Source organism: Glycine max, chromosome 11 (assembly GCF_000004515.6).
Source record: "Glycine max cultivar Williams 82 chromosome 11, Glycine_max_v4.0, whole genome shotgun sequence".
Classification (NCBI taxonomy): domain Eukaryota; kingdom Viridiplantae; phylum Streptophyta; class Magnoliopsida; order Fabales; family Fabaceae; genus Glycine; species Glycine max.
In genome coordinates this window covers 28,891,571-28,904,777 of record NC_038247.2, presented here as the reverse complement: position 1 = coordinate 28,904,777, position 13,207 = coordinate 28,891,571, and positions in this window count along the sequence as shown.

Here is a 13,207-nt window from a genome sequence, read left to right as displayed (position 1 = left end):
CCACACCGAGTCCATTTTCTAAAGACAAGAACAATAGAAGCAAGTACACATAATTGGTTTATTATATGTAACAGTGTTTGAGGTGTATTAGCATGTTTAGATGTTTTTCTGTACAGGCTCAATACACATTCTCTGAAAATAAATTGTTTGTTTTTATCTCTTCATGAACTAACCGACATGCACATACTAATTATTTTTTGATAGCATCAAATAAACAAAATAACGTAAGGTTCTTTTCATGCAATCAGAAACTTAAGAAGCTGAAATTAAAATACAATAATAATTAAATTATAGAAACAAATAAAAAACAATATTTTTTACCTTTGCAATTCAATAAGTTAGACCACTAGTTAAATTCAAGAGGACACACATCATATTTAGTGGCATGTTAAACAGATTCACAATATTATTTTTTGATCTGATAAAATCAAGAGAAATAACACCATGAAAAATCAAATTTATGATAAACTTATGTCTCAGTCTTAAGTGTCTTATTTTTTCTTTAAAATTTTTGCTAGTAAATTTAGATATAACAACTTGACTCTCACAATGCATTGAAATTAGAGGTATAGACTTATTCAATAATGGCAAATCACATAGCAATTTTTTAAGAAACTCGGTCTCACTAGCTAGTAGAAGTATCTAAAGTAATAATTTATGCTTCCATGGTAGAACGTGAAATAATAGTTTGTTTAGCAAATTTCCATGATACTGCACCACTAACTAAAATACAGATGTAACCATTTGTCGATTTTGTTTCATTATAATCAGAAATCCAATTTTGCATCACTAAACCCCTTAATTACAATAGGAAGACATGTATAATGAATGTTATAATTAATAGTTCCTTTTAAGTATTTAAAAACCCTTGCTAATGCAGTCCAATGAGAATGATCATGATTATTAGTATACCTTCCTAATCTACCAATTACATATGCAATGCCAAGCCTAGAAATTTGTCAAATGCAACAAAGAACCAATAATTGGATCATATTGATGAGAAGAAATTCATTTACTCAAATTTTTCTTTAACTTAATGGATGAGTCATAAGGCGTAGAAACAAGTTTCACATCAAAATAATTAAACTTCTTCAATAGCTTTTCAACATTATATGTGACTGGATTAAAATCATGCCATCATCTTTCTTTATATGCTTAATACCCAAAATCACATCTACTGGACCAAGGTCCTTCATATAAAAATTACTAAACAAGAAAGACTTCTCATCATTTATGAAATGCATATTACTACCAAATATCAATATGTCATCCACATACAGACATAAAATGACACATCCATTATCATCAAATTGTTTCACATACACATATTTATCACTATTATTGAGTTGAAAATCATATGAAAGAACAGCTTGATCAAACTTTTCATGTCATTCCTTTGGATCTTGTTTCAAACCATATAAAGATTTAATAATTTTGCAAACTTTCTTTTCTTTACTTGATTCTACAAAGCCTTCAAGTTGGCTCATATAAATTTCTTCTTTTAAATCATCATTTAAAAAAAACAGTTTTTACATTCATTTGATGAATTTTCTCATTAAAAACACAAGCAAATGCAATTAAAACTCTAATAGTAGTAGCTTTAGAGACAGAAGAATATGTATCAAAGAAATCTACACCTACTTCACTATTAGAAAAATGCAGTTTAGCGACTGAAATAGTTACTGGGACCATTTTGTCACTAATTGCAACAGCGTTTGCGACCGAATTTATAGTTGATAGCTGAATGCATCAGCGACCGTGTTCGCGACTGAAGTGAAGTGTCACTAAAACATTCAGTCGCGATGCATGCATAAATTCAAAGTACTTTAGCGACAGAATTAGCGATCGACTGAATTGGATGGGTCACTATTGAACAAAATTACTTTGAGGCTAATGACCGAATTTGTGATCGAGATGATTTTTCTAGAAAAGTTAAGAAGCTAAATTTTTAATTTATTATAAATCATAATCAATAGGTCATATTCTTAAATACTTTTATACTTGAAAATTATTGAAATTAATATATTAGTAATATTTTTAAATTAACAAACTAATATTTTCATTATTTTGTAAATCGTAATAATTATATAATATTTTTAATTATACATTGGTGATTTATAATAAAATTAAAAATCCAATATTTATATTATTTGATTAAGGTAAATAAATCATGGTTATCATTAGTCTTTTAATTTGTGTTTTTTACAAAATAATTTTTTATTTTATAAAATTATTTAAAAATTATAATAAATATATACCCTTTATATTATGAAAAAATGTCATAATCAAATTTTTTGAAATTAAGAATTTTAAAAAGCTAGAAATTTTACCAACATTTTGTTAAAAAAAATAAAATAAGAACTTTAAAAAAGTTTGAAAAAGGACTAGAATCATAATCCTTGAAGGACGAAACACACTCATTTACACTACACTCAACTACTCATTTCAATGTTTGGTACAAAATATAGTATTAATATATGTTTTATGCGAAAATAGTTCAAAAGTCAAAGTTTATTCTTTTTAATTTATTAATTTTTATAGTCTTATATATTAATAATATATTTTTCACCAAGTAGACATATTCTAATTTATGTGTCATTCACTCCAAGAACCATGGTTCTAGTCCTTCCAAGTATTTTTTAAACTTCTTATTCTTTAAAAAAATATTGGTCAACCTTTTAGTGTAGTCAATGTTTAAAATTTAATAGTGAACGGTTAGTCAACAGTTAAAATTAGCTCTCAGGACTAAAATAGTGAATTTTGTAAAATATTTTTTTGAAAGAAACTGTAATTCATACATATGGATTGACAATCCGAACATATGGATTGATAATTCGTATACAGATTATTATGGATTACGAATTTGTAAGTCTCTTACGGACTATAAATCAATAAACTTACTCTTACAGATTATTATGTGTAAGCTTACTCTTATGGATTGTAAATCTGTATGTTTATTAACAGGGGTACTTTTGGAATTTACAATAATTTGTTGGGTGCACAAGAGAAATGTTAGGAGCACGAAGTAATTACCTTCAATGTATAATTTATGCATTCACCACTTTCCAATATGACATTAGTGTAACGTATACAATAATGATTGATTGAAATCCAATAAGACACAATCAAGGCCTAATATCACTTTTGTGTAATTGAAACCCAATAAGACTCGGTATATGACTTTAGTGTTCGAATCCTACATAGGTGATCGAGGCTGTACCCAAATCAAATAAACATGAAAATGCAGTAACTAGGAAGTGATCCTAGGTCGTTTCCCAACGAGCAGTGACAAACCAAATGTTCATAATATACTTGCAGTAACAGTAACAATTGGGGGGGTTTGTTTGTTTTGTGATTAAAGAGCAGAACAAGTAAACTGGAATACGAAACTACTAATATTAAAAACGGGTTGTTTCCTCTGATTCAGAAGTCATTCTCTTATCCTGGGTTGGAGAATTCGTCCCTAACAGTCAACCACTTAATCCAACCCTATTTCAATTTACTAAGCGAAAATCAACTTAGGGTTTTCAATACGTGATTAGGAACCACATACACCAGTTAGCCCTTCGTCCATTAAGCATGAACGCAAGTTAGGCTCAGAGGCAATTAATCGAACACGAAGCGTGCACTGATTAATATTCACGAATTTGGGATACTGGTGAAGGGAGAACTGCCAGGAAACCACATTACAAGCGAAACCTCAAAGAGAGTTGGGCTTCGTCCTCAAAAGGAAACAACACTAGAAAATCTAGCCTTCCATGGATTCAAACAGAAAACACAATTGAAACATGAAGCAGAAACGTAAATGAACGGAAACGTAAATGAACAGAAACGTAAACGAACAGAAATGTAAAATGGAACAGAAACATAAATGAGAGTAGAAGAAGAAGCAAGAACGAAATTGTAATTAGAAGCAGAAAACGTAAAATTGCATTACGAACTCAGAAGCATCAAAACAGAAAAACGAAAACCCTAAAACAAAGCTCTGAATAATGAATAGCATAACAGAATAGAATGCCCTGCACGAATCCCAAGGCAGCTATTTAAAAAGAGTCACTCAAAGTCACTGGGCCCTATTACAATACTTTGGCCCAAAACGAAATAAACACTGAACAACATAAAATAAAATTGTGAAATTTCCTAATTAGAAATTAACTAAGGTAAGCACTGCTTTATTTGCCCTCTTGAAGTCCACAACCAAAATCCGGATTAAGCCCAATGTTTCATTAATTCCTGAAATTAGATTAAAAACATCAAATTAGCTAAATGAGCCCAAATAATAAAACTGCCTAATTAATTGACAATTAAGACCAATCAATAATTAAAATGGTGCAAAAAGGGTTTAGAAAATAGAAGAAAATGATGGCACATCAATAGGCCATTAATTTGTAAAATATATATTTTTTTTAAAAAAAAACTGTAATCCATACATATGGATTGGCAATCCGAACATACGGATTGACAATTCGTATACATATTATGTGTTATGAATTATGAATTTTTAAGTCTCTTACGGATTACGAATCTGTAAACTTGCTCTTACGGATTATTAATGTGTAAGCTTACTCTTACGAATTGTGAATCCATATGTTTATTAGCAGATGTACTTTTGAAATTTATAATAATTTGTTGGGTGCACAAGATAAATCTTAGGTGCACGATGCAATTACCTTCAATGTATAACTTATGCATTCACCACTTTCTAATATGACATTAGTGTAACATATGCAGTAATGATTGATTGAAATCCAATAAGACTCAATCAAGGCCTAATATCACTTTAGTGTAATTGAAACCCAATAAGACCCAGTATATGACTTTAGTGTTTGAATCCTACATGGGCCATTAATTTTTAAATTATTATTTTTTAATTTGTTTAAAAAGAAACTCTAATTCATACATATGGATTGACAATTCGTATACAAATTACGTGTTACGGATTACGAATTTATAAGTCTCTTACGAATTACAAATCTGTAAACTTACTCTTACGGATTATTAATGTGTAAGCTTAGTCTTATGAATTGCAAATCCGTATGTTTATTAGTAGGGGTACTTTTGGAATTTACAATAATTTGTTGGGTGCACAAGAGAAATCTTAGGTGCACAAAACAATTACCTTTAATGTATAACTTATGCATTCACCACTTTCCAATATGACTTTAGTGTAACATATGCAGTAATGATTGATTGAAACCCAATAGGACTCAATCAAGGCCTAATATCATTTTAATGTAATTGAAACCCAGTAAGACCCATATATGACTTTAGTGTAATATATTCAAATGCACTAATGATGGCCCAATCAAGGCTCAGTATCACTTTAGTGTGACATATCCGCTAATGATTGATTGAAGGGAATTGCTTTGGGCACCCAACAATTTTCCAAAATGTCAAAAATAACCTTATATTTTCAGTTACAAATAGCATTAGTATTTTTATTTTTATTTTTGCAGTGCCATTTTTTTCCACAAAATTTCCACCACTTAGTGTAACTTGCTTCCATTAAGGGCGATTTGGAAGTGTATTTGGTCTCCGGTGGTGTACATGCGTTTGTTAGGAATATACGTTGATTTTTGGTCAATTTTCATCATCGGAGAAGAAGAGGTAAGCAAAACAAAATGATATGCACATACGGATCAGCAATCCGTATGACCCATATATAACACTAAAGTTTCTAATTTATATTTCATGTATATGTAAATTTACATAATAAATTTTGTGATGATTATTTTTTATATAATAATTATTTTTTTTTACATATATAAATTATAAATAAAAATGATTGGTTTAATAAGTATTTACAGATGTAAAAAAATATCAAATTTATTTAATTATCAATTGCTATAAAAAACATTTAGATACATCATTCAATTAAATATCATATTTATTTAATTTTTAATCATTATACTAAACACTTAAATACATCATTCAATTAAATATCAAATTTGTTAATTATCAAATTTTGTAAATAAATTAAATGAATAAAAAATTTATAAAAAAATATTTTAAAAAAAATTAAAACATATGGATTAATAAATAAATTTTAAATCTTAAATTTTGGTTTCAATATTTTTATAACTACCAAATTTAATATATTTTGAAATTTTATTTCAATCATTATCTTAAACTAACAATCTTATCATATTTTAAATTTTAAAGTTTAGTTTCAATATTTTTTATAACTACAAAATCAAATATATTTTTAAATTTAATTTCGATCATTACCTTAAATTAAAAATCTTATTATATTTTACATTTTGGTTTCCATATTTCTTATAAATAACAAATTTAATATATTTTTAAATTCGATTTCAATCATTATCTTAAACTAACAATCTTATCATATTGTAAATTTTAAATTTTGGTTTCAATATTTTTTATAACTACAAAATCAAATATATTTTTAAATTTAATTTCAATCATTACCTTAGACTAACAATCTTATGATATTTTAAATTTTGGTTTCCATATTTCTTATAACTGAAAAATTTAATATATTTTTAAATTTGATTTCAATCATTATATTACACTAAAAATATTATCATATTTTAAATTTTAAATTTTGATTTCATAATTTTTATAACTAACAAAATTATTGTACAATTAAAAATTACGTTTCAATATTTTTATAGCAAATTTTAATTATTAAAAATTTTGGTTTAAATATTTTTTGTAACTAAAAAATTTAAATTATTTTTAATTATGATTTCAATATTTTCATAAGTAACAAATTCAACATCTTTTAAATATTTGTTTCGATTTTTTTACAAGTTAGACAAATAGAATATAACAATATTAAAAATTAATTGTTTCACCAATGTAATCTTAATTTTAGCAATCTAATCTTAGTAATAACTAATATATTTTTTGTAAATAAAATCAATACTTAACATATAAAGAAGAAAAAAATATAAAATTTCACTAACATTAAAAAACAACATTACACTACGATCAAATTTAAATAATAATTGATAAATAAAAATTTTCCAAAAAAAAAATTTAGAAGAAGAAAAATTGAAAAAAAATTTATTCAACAAAAAAAGAAAACAAAAACCTATACAGATAAGCAATTTGTATTTGTCTCAATATTTTTTTGTTCAAATTGAATCATTGATTTTTTTTTTGTACTTATTTGGATTAAATTCTTTCCTTAGCTTTTTTCTACGTCGTTTCTTTTACCAATTTTTTATACCTAAATGATTGAATCTTTTTAAAAAAACTCAAATAGCAATTTAGGGGCAAACTTCAAGTAGAAAATAATTTGAATAACTCCTAATTTAGAAACTTGATAAAAGTAGAACGACTTGATACTATATAATCAGTGAGGTAAAGATTTTAAAGAAGTGAAATTATTAGTTATTTTTTTGGACAAAATATATATTTAGATTAATAATTTTGAGTAAAAAAATATTTAAAATAATGGGACGATTCAATTTGAAGAAATTTCTAATAAAATGGGATTTAGATATTATTTTAGGTAAAGTAAATTTAATGAAAGAATACAAGTAAATGAATTGAAAATTATCTTTTAATAAATTGATTTAAGAGTAAAATAATAAACTAATTATACTAATGTACAAACTAAACTTAGTAATAATGAAAATTATCTATATTTTATATAAAAATATTTGTAACATTATTTAAAAATAAAACACATTTCAAAAAATTTAGAGTTGTTTTGTTTTAATATGAATAAAATTACTTTTAACTATTCAATGCAATTGAAAATATATATTTAAATTAGTTTTAACCATAAGTTTATTATATTAATTAAAATGCGTGCTTGATTTTTTGAAACCAAATTTAATATAGAAACTTATTTTGACTCATTTGAGTCGTTTGACACAGGCAAGAAATAAAAATAAAAAGGATCCAATGATATAAATATAATTATATATAAAAAAGCAGGTGGAGATATTTATGAAGGATCCAACGTACAATTTAGCCACACATTTTTTTGATGGTGTTTTTCAGAGATAGGGAGAAGATAGCACACACATACAGTAACCCCTGAATCTATTTCACTGCATTGACAGCGTTTGCTTCGTTCAACGGTGCTAGCTTCCACCAGGCCATCGCCCAACCATGCTTGTTCTTGGTCACATGTATCCACTGCCCAACCACCCGATGACACATATCCACCCTTGTTTTTGGTCGCGATTGTAGATCTGGGCTTGTGCTGCCAACCACGTCGAAGATTTGTGCTGCAGAACACCCTCCTAGTTGCTCTTGCTTAACCCTCTCACTGTTACTGACTCTTGAATTTGTTGATCTGGTTATTATGTTAGGTAAATTGAAAATCTCTTACGTTTTCCTCATAGTGAGTTCTTCTATTTTCAAATTTTTTGTTTACATTTGTTTGTTACATCAGTTTCTACATTCAATTGATTTATCTTCACATTTCTTTGTAGATGATGACATGAAGGAGATTTAGTTTTTCATAGATAGGGAGAAGATAGCGCACGCGTACAGTAACCCCTAAATCTATTTCACCACGTCGACAGTGTTTGCTTCGTTGAATGGCGCTAGCTTCCACTAGGCCACTGCCCAACCACGCTTGTTCTTGGTCACATGTATCCACCGCCCAACCACCCGATGACACATATCCACCCTTGTTTTTGGTCGCGATCGTAGATCTGGGCTTGTGCTGCCAACCACGTCGAAGATCCATGCTGCAGAACACCCTCCTAGTTGCTCTTGTTTAACCCTTTCACTGTTACTGACTCTTGAATTTGTTGATCTGGTTATTGTGTTAGGTAAATTGAAAATCCCTTACGTTTTCCTCATAGTGAGTTCTTCTATTTTCATATTTTTTGTTTACATTTGTTTGTTACATCAGTTTCTACATTCAACTGATTTATCTTCACATTTCTTTGTAGATGATGACATGAAGGAGATTTAGTTGTCACTGGTTGGAAAGGGCTTGAAGACTGCAATATTACTGTGAAGTTCTCTAGGAGGTATTTTGTTAAATCATTTTTCTCTTAATTAAGTTTAAGCATCTTTATGATTTAATTGTTTGTGATATATAATTTTTCAGTTCTCTAGCAACCATTTATGAACTAAATTAGTCTCCTGAGTAAGGAAAGGAAATGTGTGACAAATTTAACAATAAATGCTACCAGACCAGGGTAAAACAATCATTACACAAACATCCGTGTCATACAACGTAAATTGGCTTGTAGCTCAATTATTTATGTTACATATGTAGCATTACCAGGTAACAATGAAAATTGAGACGTGAAAATTGTATGACCTGGTATGTGAATAAAAACCTTGCTGGTATACTTTTAACAAATATACAAGTACAAAGAATGTGAGAAAGAAGCTGGAGTCCTTAGTATAAATCCATGGACCTTTTGGAAGAATTCTACCGCACAAAAAAACTAACAATTGCACCCAAGTAGTGGTGCAGCTGGGGAAAAAACAAGTTTACACATCAAAATAGCAAACATGAATTGTTCAGCCAGATGAATATAATAAAATCCATATATCAAATATCTTTCATCTGAAAAGTGATATATCTCTGTTAACAAAAACATATTTAAGTTTTCATTTAAATGAAATTTTATTTTCAATAACTCTCTATTCTTGATATCAAATTTCAATGAAGGGTAGTTTATGAAACAAATTATTTTTTAATTAAAATTTGTACAATTAAATATTGCTAACTAATTTTTTTAAAGTATTAAAGATATAAACATATGAAAAAACTAATTTCTATAAAGAATATAAGAGAAGAAAAAAATAGTGGTGTAAATTCCATCTTCCCCTTCCTAATCACAAATTTTTCAGCTAGAAGATTAAGAACTAAGTCTAAGACATAGGTAAGATCCATATCATTAATCATTTAGGTAAGTTAAGGCCCGTCTCATACTCTAATTCATTGTATAAGTAAATGGCACCAACAAAATTATGGGGCTGATTTATATATGCTAAGAGGCCGAGATCGAGAAAAACCTGTTAATTGTTATTGCCGACTTAAAAGGAAACATCAATGATTTTTAATATATAAAAAAACACAGATATAAAAAAAAAGATAGATAGAAATTAATACATATTTATGGAAAAAATGAAATTGAGAGAAATAAAAAATGATGTCATAAAAAAGATAGATAAGAAGAAGAATTGAAGTAAAAGTGAGAAGGAGCAGAAATGTATATATGTAAGAAGTATTCATTTATTACAAAATCTTTATTGAGATTTCATATATTGTAGTCATTACTGCTGTAACTCTGATGGCGATAATTTATATTATCAATCAATATTAAAATTTCATTTATTACAAAAAAAATATAACCACACTAGCTTTATGGCTAAGTTGAGGACGGAAAAAGTTTCAATTTCATCAACCATAACGTTTGATTTTAAAATTATATCTTATATTTACTACTATTAAATTGTCCAATTATGGTTACAACTACAGCTTAACTTGCTTCAATGGGCTGGATTACTTTTTTTTTTTTTTTCAATTTGTTGGATTGTAATACTTTATTATTATAAAATTTGAATAATTTTTTTCTTGGATATCAAAATGATAATTTTGTAGATCTTCTTGATGTAAGTTTTTGATGTGCCTCACACTTATATAAGTGGTGGCTTCATTGATGTAATAATATGTCTCTTGTGTGTTTGTATGAACACACTCCATTGAGGGCGACGCGTGACTCGTGGGTGCGTGTTCCAAGAAAGGAATACGCGCAGAGTCGCCACCAACGTTTATTTGAAGAAAACGTCGGAAAAACCGGAAAAGACGTGATCTACGAACTTTAAGTGAAAGGTTCGGGAGTTGTATTTACACACGGGGAAGGTATTAGCACCCCACGCGTCCGTCACACGAGACGACAACCTTTAATTAAATGTGCAAACATGACTTCAATTTTTAAGTTTCCTTTTACGTCTTTATTCCTTTTTATATTTTTTATCTTTTTGCGGTCGACGAGGGTGTTTCCCTTGATCCTACGTATTCCTTAATTGCGATAAGGAAATCAGACCTACGTACTTCTTTGTGAACAAAGTGTTTGGTTAAGTTATCTTTATCCTTTTTGCAAGACATGTTTTTATTGAATGAAAGGTCATTTAAGGCGTCGGACCATTAAACAAACTTTCGATTCTTTTGAAAAGAGAGAAGACATTAAGGCATTGGACCATTAATGTTCTCTTTATTTTTGAAAGAGGTAGTAAAGTTACGTGTTGATTTTAGGCCTTTAGAAACCTACACTTAACAAATAAAAGCGGGAAAGACCATTTCAAGGTGTTGGACCTTTGAAAATGGCTTTTTTAGGTGATGAGAAAAGTTTTGGTTTTTGATATTAGCCTTAGTTTCACTTTGGTTATTAGTCAGTTCGATTAAGAAAGAAAAATCCCAAAGAGAATGAATTGAAAAGCTCAATTTGGACCACCACGGGTACATAGAATGAATTGAAAAGCTCAATTTGGAAACTTACCCGTTGAAGACTGAAGAACGATGAAGAACGAACGAAGAACGTCGAAGAACGGCTGAAAATCTTCGCAAAAATTCCCACGGAAACGTTACGGAAACCTTATAGAAGCGCCTCGGCTCGGATTTTCTTCATGGAACCAATTTTTTTCACTAATTTCAAGTGATTCTTGAATTACCAGGAGGGCTGAACGAAATTCCTTTTCACTCCTCCCCCTATTTATAGGAAAATGGGGGAGATGCTTGCCACCCAGCTCGCCCAGGCAAGCAAGGTGACTTCCTCCAGAAGCAACCGCCTTCTGGAGGAATCTTCTGGAGGGCCCAAGTGGGCCTGGTTGCTATTTGCACCCCCACTTTTACTAAATACACCCTCTGCCCTTTTTTTTGGTGATTCTTTTTCCGTAAAGTTACGGAAACTTACGAATTTCGTAACGATACTTGTTTTCTTTCCGTAATGTTACGAAACCTTGTGAATTACATAATCATCCCCTTTTCGACTTACGGAATGTTACGGAACCTCACGATTGGCACAACGATGCTTCCTTTTGAGTTCCAGCATGTCATGGAACATCACGAATTGCCTAACGATGGATGCCAAGTACCTCAAAATGGTCAAATGAAAGTTGCATGCCACCAAGCAAAGGCCCCCGGATGAAATTAGGGTATGACAGTTGCCCCTCTTTACTTGTCTTTTATTGGAGATAAAAGGGAAGTAAAGATAAGACACTAATTTCGTTTGAGCGAAACACCTTTCGGCCAGTGAACCTTCCTGCCAGCGAAACCTGCAAAAATTTGAAAATGATCAGTACCAACACATCATCCCAATACTGTCAAACTTGTTCCTCTTGGTTGATACAAGACGCAGAATGACTATAATTTGTCTCTGCGTTTTGTTGGACACGATCGAGCCTGGGCGGCAAAAAGGTGTGCGGGATGACAAAGGGCGCAGAATATGTATCTGCACGTTTATCCACTTAGCTTGTTGTTCCTGAATGATAAAGGGCGCAGAATATGTATCTGCATGTTTATCCACTCAGCTTGCTATCATGCTTTGAGTCTTAGAGATAGCAAAAGAAAGTTTATACGGATAACCACTCGGGTATCTCCGCCTGTCAGCGTGACTCAAATGTCAGTATGACAGATCTTGTGAGCGCAGAAGATGACGTAAATTTCCGCGTGTCAATGGGCTTGTTGGGCCGCGATTGACGAAGGGTGCAAAAGACGACGTTAGTGTCTGCATGCTATCAGGCTTTCTGTCTTACAGATAGCAAAATAATGTTTATACGGATAACCACTCGGGTATTTCCGCCTGTCAGCGTGACTCAAATGTCAGTATGACAGATCTTGTGAGCGCGGAAGATGACGTAAATCGTCGCGTGTCAACAGGCTTGTTGGGCCGCGATTGATGAAGGGTGCAGAAGACGACGTTAGTCTCTGCATGCTATCAGGCTTTCTGTCTTACAGATAGCAAAAGAATGTTTATACGGATAACAACTCGGGTATTTCCGCCTGTTAGCGTGACTCAAATGTCAGTATGACAGATCTTGTGAGCGCGGAAAATGACGTAAATCTCCGCGTGTCAACGGGCTTGTTGGGCCGCGATTGTCGAAGGGTGCAGAGGACGACGTTAGTCTCTGCATGCTATCAGACTTTCTGTCTTACAGATAGCAAAAGAATGTTTATACGGATAACCACTCGAGTATTTCCGCCTGTCAGCGTGACTCAAATGTCAGTATGTCAGATCTTGTGGGGCGGCCGACAAAA